This window comes from Quercus lobata, chromosome 12 (genome assembly GCF_001633185.2).
Source record: "Quercus lobata isolate SW786 chromosome 12, ValleyOak3.0 Primary Assembly, whole genome shotgun sequence".
NCBI classification, from domain to species: domain Eukaryota; kingdom Viridiplantae; phylum Streptophyta; class Magnoliopsida; order Fagales; family Fagaceae; genus Quercus; species Quercus lobata.
This window is the reverse complement of record NC_044915.1, coordinates 11,269,363-11,277,809: the sequence shown is the minus strand read 5'-3', so window position 1 is coordinate 11,277,809 and position 8,447 is coordinate 11,269,363.

Here is an 8,447-nt window from a genome sequence, read left to right as displayed (position 1 = left end):
GAGTCTACAAGTTTTTTAAAGCCTCACTTTTCTTAGGTACAACTTATTTTTACTCTGCCTATTTTTTAAGTAAATGTTGCTAATCTAATATAAATATGCCAATTAAAATAAGCTAATGCTACTAATCCAAACAGGTGACACTTTGTCACGAAAGGCAATGAGTCAACATGTTTACTTTATCTTGAGGATCTGCTTTTGATTTACTTGCTATTATATATATAAAATAAAATTTTAGGCTTAAAAGCCGTTGTTGCACCGAGTGGCTTCACCAAATTGTAGAAATTTTTATAGATTTTTAAAAAAAAATAGATATAATTTTTTTTTCTTATCTTCTTCTCTTATAATTTCTAAGTTGATAAAAAATTTTAATTTGATTACAATCCAAATTCTTCATCTAATTCTTTTATTATTAATATAATTTATTATACAATTTTTTTTACACTATTAGTATTTTACTAGGCATAGGTTTCTCTTGACTTCCAAATTCTCTATTTCCATACCTTCTCTTTATCTTATTATTTTTAAATTAATTAAAAATCTTAATCTCATTATAATTTAAAATTCTACATTAGTTAGACCTCTTTCAAGTTGATATCGTCTATTTTTTGGAGATGAGAAACTCACACCAATATATAACTCCCCAAGACATAGCCAGTATGCATTTCTCTTCTTTTTTAGAAAAACTTTTTTTAGGGGGTTTTACTTATTTTCTTCTATTTCAAGCTTCTTGCAGTTTTTAATTATAAAATTCAAACTGTTTGAAAACATAGTTGATAGAAGTTTGATTTTTTTTTGGCTTACAATTATGTTTTGATTTGGACGATTTGCACAATTACATCCTATCGTTGTGGTTTGTTTAAACGATTTTTGTTGCTTGCTTTTGTAAATATTGTATTCTAATCAAAGTTTGTGCTAAATATGAAGTTGTAGGTTGGATGAACCGTTGTCTATACCTATTAATGCTATAAGTATGTCTTATCAATAGAAATAGATTAATTTATTAGAGTATTCCTAACAATGAATTTCTTGATTATTCCTAATTACTTTGTTAAATGATTGTTGCAACATCACATGATTATTTTGATACTTTGTTAAATGATTGTTGGACCTCACATGAATAACTAAAGAATTATTTGGATTAAACTCTTCGTGGTTTACATATTTATTGCTAATATATCCATACAACTCATGTTTAATTAAAAATTATATGTTCTACGCTTCTACTTCTATTATATGAGAAAATTTTACTTTTTTGAATTTTTAGTATACATCAAGTGATCGGTGAATTTTTTTTCCTATGGATGCCCTAATGTATGATTTATACTTTATAGCTTTTTCCTAGGTGCGTTTGTGTATATATATATATATAGAGAGAGAGAGAGAGAGAGAGAGAAATTTGGGTGTGAAGGACCTTGCCAAAGGGTATAACTTCTTAATTTTCATCCTATCTAAATGTTAATCAAGCTATTTTTGATTAGACATCTCCTTTTATATTAGTTACATAATTATCTTCCATTCAATTAATTTTAGACCTATATATGATTGTTTTAATAGAAAAACTTTACTTTAGTTTTATTATCTATTTCATTATTTACTTTTAAGTAAATTAATAAAATATTTTCTTTAATTTACAAGTGATTCTTGATGAAGCCATTCATCTCATGGGTATAATGCTAGTGTATATATATAAAACCCTATTATTTACTTTTAATTAAATTAATAAAATATTTTCTTTAATTTACAAGTGATTCTTGATTAAGTCGTTCATCTCACGAACATAATGCTAGTATATATATAAAACCTAGGTTTGAGTTTCCTTAGGATTGGCCATAGTCATTGTTTGTGTTGTTCTAGATGTTAATAAATGTGGAAAACAAGAAACTTATGGATGATATTTACACACATTCTACTGTAGATTTAGATTTTCTTAAGTTTATGTTGTAGATAAGTATTTACACAAGCCGTAGTTAATCTGAATTAGGATTGCTTAGCATTAATGACAGATCTTCTTGAAGTGATGCCATGCGAGGTGAGGAAATTATGTTTCCCACTCTTTAAGTTCTCTATGTAAATACTTGTGCCTAACTTTCAATTTGCCAACAATTGTGCTCAGCTTGCTTTAGGTTGTCTCCTATCATCGAAATTCTACACTGAATATGTTGATCTGAAGTAATGTCATTAGTTTTATTTTGAGACATTGGACAAGGTGCTTAAAAAGTACATATTCCATGAGCAAGATGCAAATGACATGGCTAACTTCCTACTCCCAATCCTTGCTTTTGACCCTGAGAAGTGGCCCATGGCAGGTCAATGCCTTCATCATCCATGGATCGATCCAAGACCTTGTCGTTTACAACCATCTATGGTTGGAATGGGGAACATTGCCATCAATGTAGATCATGAAAGCACGGGTGTGCCAGTTTGGCTATTGCACCCGCATCGGACTTGGCAGGACACACCGTGTGGCCTAGACGCGGTTGCACGCGCGTCCAAAGACGAATTTTATTTTATTTTATATTTTTTTCCGATTCGGTCTAAAATAGTCCGAAATAGGACTTGATATGGGCTGGAATAATTATAATAATAATAATAAATAAATAAATAAATAAATAAATAAATAAAAACGTTAATTTCAAACTTATCTTTTATTTAGTTTTAGTTTCAAATTTTTGATATTGTAAAAAAAAAATGCTTAGCAATATATAGAAAATATAAATAAAAACATATTTAATAATTAATTAATACACGTATCCCGCCGCATCTATGTCCTACTTTTTCAAAAATTGTTGCTTCGCCGCGCCCGACCCAAATCCGCATCCATGCTTCTTAGATGCAGATTCTCAAGATCAACCAAAAGAAGCTGGGTCGCTTCCTAATAAGATTTGAGATGGAGAATACATGGTTTCTCAGATGGGATAAGACAATTTGATTTTTTTTGGGTTTTGCGAGTGACCTTTTGGGATGATGCTAGAAAAGATGTCTCTAGAGGCAACCCACATGAGTTTATGAGGGAAGTTATTGTGAAATTTTGTTGGTTTGTAGAGATTTTGGAGGTGATGAGTTTGTGAAGTGAGTGATACTAATGATAGAAACAAAGTTGGGATAATGAATCTCCCACAAATAGTTTATGTTTTTTTAAGAGGGAATAGTTTACTTTTTAAGAGGGAAATATATAAGAAGTTGTAGGACAATCCAATCATGAAATCTGAAAATTCTGGATTGATTGATGGATATTTTAGAAACCACGAAATAGAGTTAAGGCAAAGCCATACATGCCAATAGCATTATAATACAAAAGAAGTCTAGTGTCCACACGAGGGCGCTCAAAAATACTAAATTCCAGCTGTTGTGTTCCTCCCAGCCATTGGTTGGCTTCCCTGTAGCAATGCTTGACTACCACTGTCGAAATGAGATTTATCAAGTACTTGTAGTCAGAAATAAGGATAGAGTAAGCTATGTTGTCACGAGTTCTATCAGTCATCCAATCTACCACAACTCTGGTATCTAGTTCCACTTCTACAGCGTGAAATTTTTTTTCCACACAGAGTCGCAATCCATCCCACAAAGCCCACAATTCAGCCTCTACACTGCTTGTGATACCTATTGCTCTTGCGAAGCCCAGAACCCAGGAACCATTATGGTCTCGAATCACTTCCCCTTCCCCAGCTGCTCCTAGATTACCAATAACAGACCCAGAACCCAAGAACCATTATTTTATTTTAAACATTGATATTTGGGGTTGGAATATTTGAATTTTGGATGTTTATGTGATAAACACCAAGAGATGACAACAATTAAGCTACAAGGCCAACTCTTGCCGTACTTTTGTCATTAAAAAATCCTTACAAGGGCTCTTGTTTCACCATGGCCTTTTGGGCATCATTGGGTAATGCTGCAACTTTTATCTTGTTAGGTAACAAATTTTCATTACAAAAAGAACTTTTTAGAGTATTTGCATCACTCTCAAAGTGAGTTTAGCCAAATTTGGTCCAAAAAACTATTTTAACTAACTTATTTATAAATACTCTTACATTAGACTCAATATTTACTTCTCTACTCTATTTAAATATTATTTTTTCTCCACAAAAAAAAAAAAAAAATACTGCTTCCAATCTCTCCAATCCCATCTGCACCCACACCCACAACCTAGCCGAAGACACCTAATGAGTTTGGGTTTATGAAATTTCCAAGGTTGTAAATTCCGTTCTGTTCCAGCTATAATTTTTTGTTCTTGTCCACTTACACCCTTATTCCATTTTGGTCTAAATTCCGATCTGTTTCGAATTGTTCCAGTGTCCTACAAAAATTCTAGATGTTTCGATCTCACAATTTTGGGCTATTCTGAGCTGTTCCGGACTATGTTGGATTTTTTTAAATGTTGAAGCTCAAATTCGAACTATATGGCATGTTTTTCTCAATCATCAATGTGTACGCCCCAAAAGAGAGGAGGGGGAAAGGTTGAGGCTTGTTTAGGGCCCCTTTTTTTCCATTTCTTTTGGTTTATCGCACATTGGGTCCTTGGCAACTCTTTATGTGCATGCGTTTCTAGGGTGAGGTGTGTGCATGTGTGTCTGAGTACCTTTTTCTTATTTTTATTTTAGGAGTCACCACCAACCATTGATTCTGTATTAGGTGTGATTGGTCACCTATTTGTCTGATTCTTTTTAAGTTGCCTAATTAACTAAACCAATTTGAAGGGATTTATTTATTATAGTAAACTAAAAGTTTCGAACCGAAGATCTTGGACTTGGAAGTTTGGTTACGTGTGGGGAAGGTGTTAGACACCCCACATCGCCTATCCAAAGGATAGTACCCCATTTTAATTTAATTCTAACGTTATCTTTTTAGTGAAGAAAATAGATACTTGGCATTTTGGTTTTTGGAAAAAGTTTTATATAAACAATATATATGTGTGTGTGTGTGTGTGTGTGTGTATGTATGTATGTTTGTATGTACACACACATGTGAGTATTTATTTACTATGTGATATGGGCAAAAATAGTAAGCAGGCAAAACCGTCAGCTTCTATTGTAAGCTGACGGCAAAAAGCAAGCAAAACCGTCAGTTTCTATTATAAGCTGACGACAAAGAGAGATCTGATAAGGGCGGTGAAGGGAGTCGGTTGACTAAACCAAATGACTGACGGTCTTAATAAGTTGACACTTGTAAACTTGAAGGGAGCACGATAGGCTGACGGTCTCTATAACAGTTTGCTTGGTGCCCACGATTGCATATATAAGAAAAAATCTTGCCGTCCACGTTAGGTGCTACTCAAAGGGATTCCTATAAGGAAAGGATCCCGCCAAATACGCTCAAAAGAGACTCCTATAAGGAATAGACTTCTACAGCAAGGAAAAGATGTCAACCCTCTATTACTATAAAAGCCCCAATACCCTCACTAGCCAAGGTACGCATAATTTACCCCTCTCTAGCACTCTAGAGTTATGAGAAGTTCTAATTTGACCTTCGAAGGGTATTTGGCCGGCACCACACCAGTGCTCTCTGCAAGGTCTTCTCTTTTGTGTTATGCAGGTGCTATTTCGAGTGTGCGAGTATCGTGTGGCTCACTAGTGACTTTTTCGGCACCATCACTATGTATTTAGCATATGAATATATGCTATATATATTTAACTTGATTATTTACAATATAAAAATAAAAGAGATGGAGTAGGAAGAATAACACATTGTTTTCATCCACTACATTTTTCTCATTTATCATGCACCAAAAAAACAATAGAAAGAAACATTAGTGCCAAGAAGGGGGAGAGAATCATGTAAGCTTGATTGGTGCCTATTGGTTCAATGAAATTGAACCATAGGCACAAATCTCTAAAAGATGCAATTCTAAAAAAATGTTTTTAAAACAACAATGCTTGAATGTGTAAAATGAGAAGTTTTAAAGGACCTACCTAAAAGAAAATGCACAAATTATTTTGAGAAAAAAGATTGTTTGGAAAAAAAAAGGTTGTTTGAAGAAAAACAAGTTAAAGACGTGAAAGATTTTTTTCTTTTTTTTTTTCATAAAAAGGGCCCAATTTTTTTTAACATATATTTATAAATTAAAAAAAAAAAAATGTTGGCTTTATAGAAAAGAGGTTGAAAAAACATTTTTTCTATGAGAAAAGTTTCATTACTATTATTTTTAGATAGAAGAGAAAAAGATTAAAAGCCTTTTTATTTTGAGTGAAGGGTTTCCATGGTTCAATTGGAAACCGTGGTTTTTATCCGAATTTAAGAAAAGAAGTTTCAATTTAAACTTCATTAAAGATGACACAGGGTTTTCTTTTGAATAAGCAAAGTTTGAATTTTGAAACTTTTTGTGAAAACAACAATTTTTTTTTAAAAGGTTTTGGAAAAGGGTTGGCTTAAAGGAAAATGGTTCCCATAGGTTTTTTTTTTTTTTTTTTAAATGGTGGATCCGAAAATTCCCATGGTTTTTAAGAAAAAGGAGTTTGTTTTGAAAATCTTTTTTGTAAAAAATACCAATTTTGAAAGAAATAGAAGAGAGTTGCTTCAAAAAATTTAGTGGATTTTTCTTTTTAAGGAAAAGGGTTTGGATTTAAAAATCCCATGATTTTATTTTGATGATAAAGGATTGGGGGAAAGAAAGTTTGTTTTGAAAATCTCTTTTTTGGTAAAAGCATTAATTCCGAAAAAAGAGTTTGGGGCAAAAAGTTGATTTAAAAAGTTTCCTGGGTTTTTTTTTAAAGAAAAAAAAGATTTAGGGTCTATTTGGTTAGAAGGATGGAAAAGTGAAAGGATAGAAAATAGAGGGAGGATGGAAAAGTGAGATGATAGAAAAGTTTTTAGTTTTTTTCATTTGTGTTTGGTTGAGAATGTGGAAAAGTGAAAGGATGAAAAACTTTTTGATTTGATTAAAAATAAGATTTGTATAAATTTACCATCTGTCATTCTTAAATAAAACAAAAAGTAATACATTATACTTTTAAAAAAAAATTGTGTATAGATGAAAGTGAACATTTCAAATAATAGCATAAGAAATCATCCAAAAGTGTTTTCTTAAAAAAATAATTAAAATTAAAATTAAAAAAAAAAAAAAAGAATAACCCACCACGTCCTAACAAAACCAAAGAAAGAAAAAACAAAAAACAAAAAAAAAACAAAAACAAAAACAAAAAGCCCACGTTACCGAAGAAAGGAAAAGTCAAAAGAAGAGGGGAAAAAAAAAGCCAGAAACGTTAAAAGAGGTGGGGGCAGTTTTGTCCAAATATTTTTCCCACTTTTCACTTCAATTTTCTCCCCAATTTGGAGAGATTGTATTTTGAAAGGGGAGAAGAGAAAACTTGTGGACCCCACCAAAATCTCTCCTCTTTTCCACCCTCAACCAAACAACCAAAAACATCATTTTCTCTCTACTTTTCTTTCCTTCATTTTCCATCCTCCCTAAAATCACCCCAACCAAACATATGGTTAGATTTAAAAATCCAATTATTTTTATAGTAAAAGGAAGCTTGTATTGAAAACATTTTTGTAAGGAAAAAAAATTTGAACCAAAGGAATTTTAAGAAAAGAAATATTTCAAAAAAAGTTTCCACGGATTTTATTTTTTTAGAAAAAAAAGATTTTGGATCCCAAAAGTCCCATGGGTTTTTATTGTTTTTTAAAAAAGGTATGGTGAAATTAAAAAGATTATTTCCTCCTAGAAACTTTACTCATTCAAAAGTTTTTTTTTTAAATTTTTTTTTTTAAAACGTTGTAGAAGAAAATCATTCTAGGAAAGAAAAGGTTTAAAAAAAAAAAAAACTTATTAGGGTTTTTGAGAAAAGATTACTTTTTGAAAGCAATTTTTTTTTTTTGAAAAAGGAGTAGTTTTTGAAACCATCTTTTTTAGAGAAAGCACTTTTAGAGATTTGCTTACCCAAGCTTTGATTTTATGGCAACATTGCATATGAGAAAGAATGTAAAGCAACAAGAATAAATAAAGGTGCTAAAAATTAAAAGACAAGAAAGTAAAGTGCTTAAAAGTAAAGGAATTTAAATACAAGACTTTAAAAATAAATTGCTTGAAATTTAAAGACAATAAAAGTAAATGACTAGGAATTTAAAGATTTTTTTTTTTTTTTTTTGGAGGAACACTAGGAATTTAAAGATAAGGAAAGTAAATTGCTTAGAATTTAAAGACAAGGAAAGTAAATGTTTATTGGAAAAATATATTTTTTAGGGATTTCTCCTAAATAAGCTCTAATCTTGCCAAAGCCTTATGAATTCTTTACCAATAGAAGAAATGGGAGTACAAGTCATCACCATTCTCTAGGTAACATACTCATATTGTGGTTAAAGCAAGGTTTAGAACCCATTTAGGAAAGGGGAAGGATTTGCTGCAAACTAAGTTGCAACAATTCTTGCAAAATGAACACGTGTCAACGCCTTAGAGAGACACCTATCCAGGACTTTTGCTTAAAGAAAACTTCTGTTAACCCACTTAC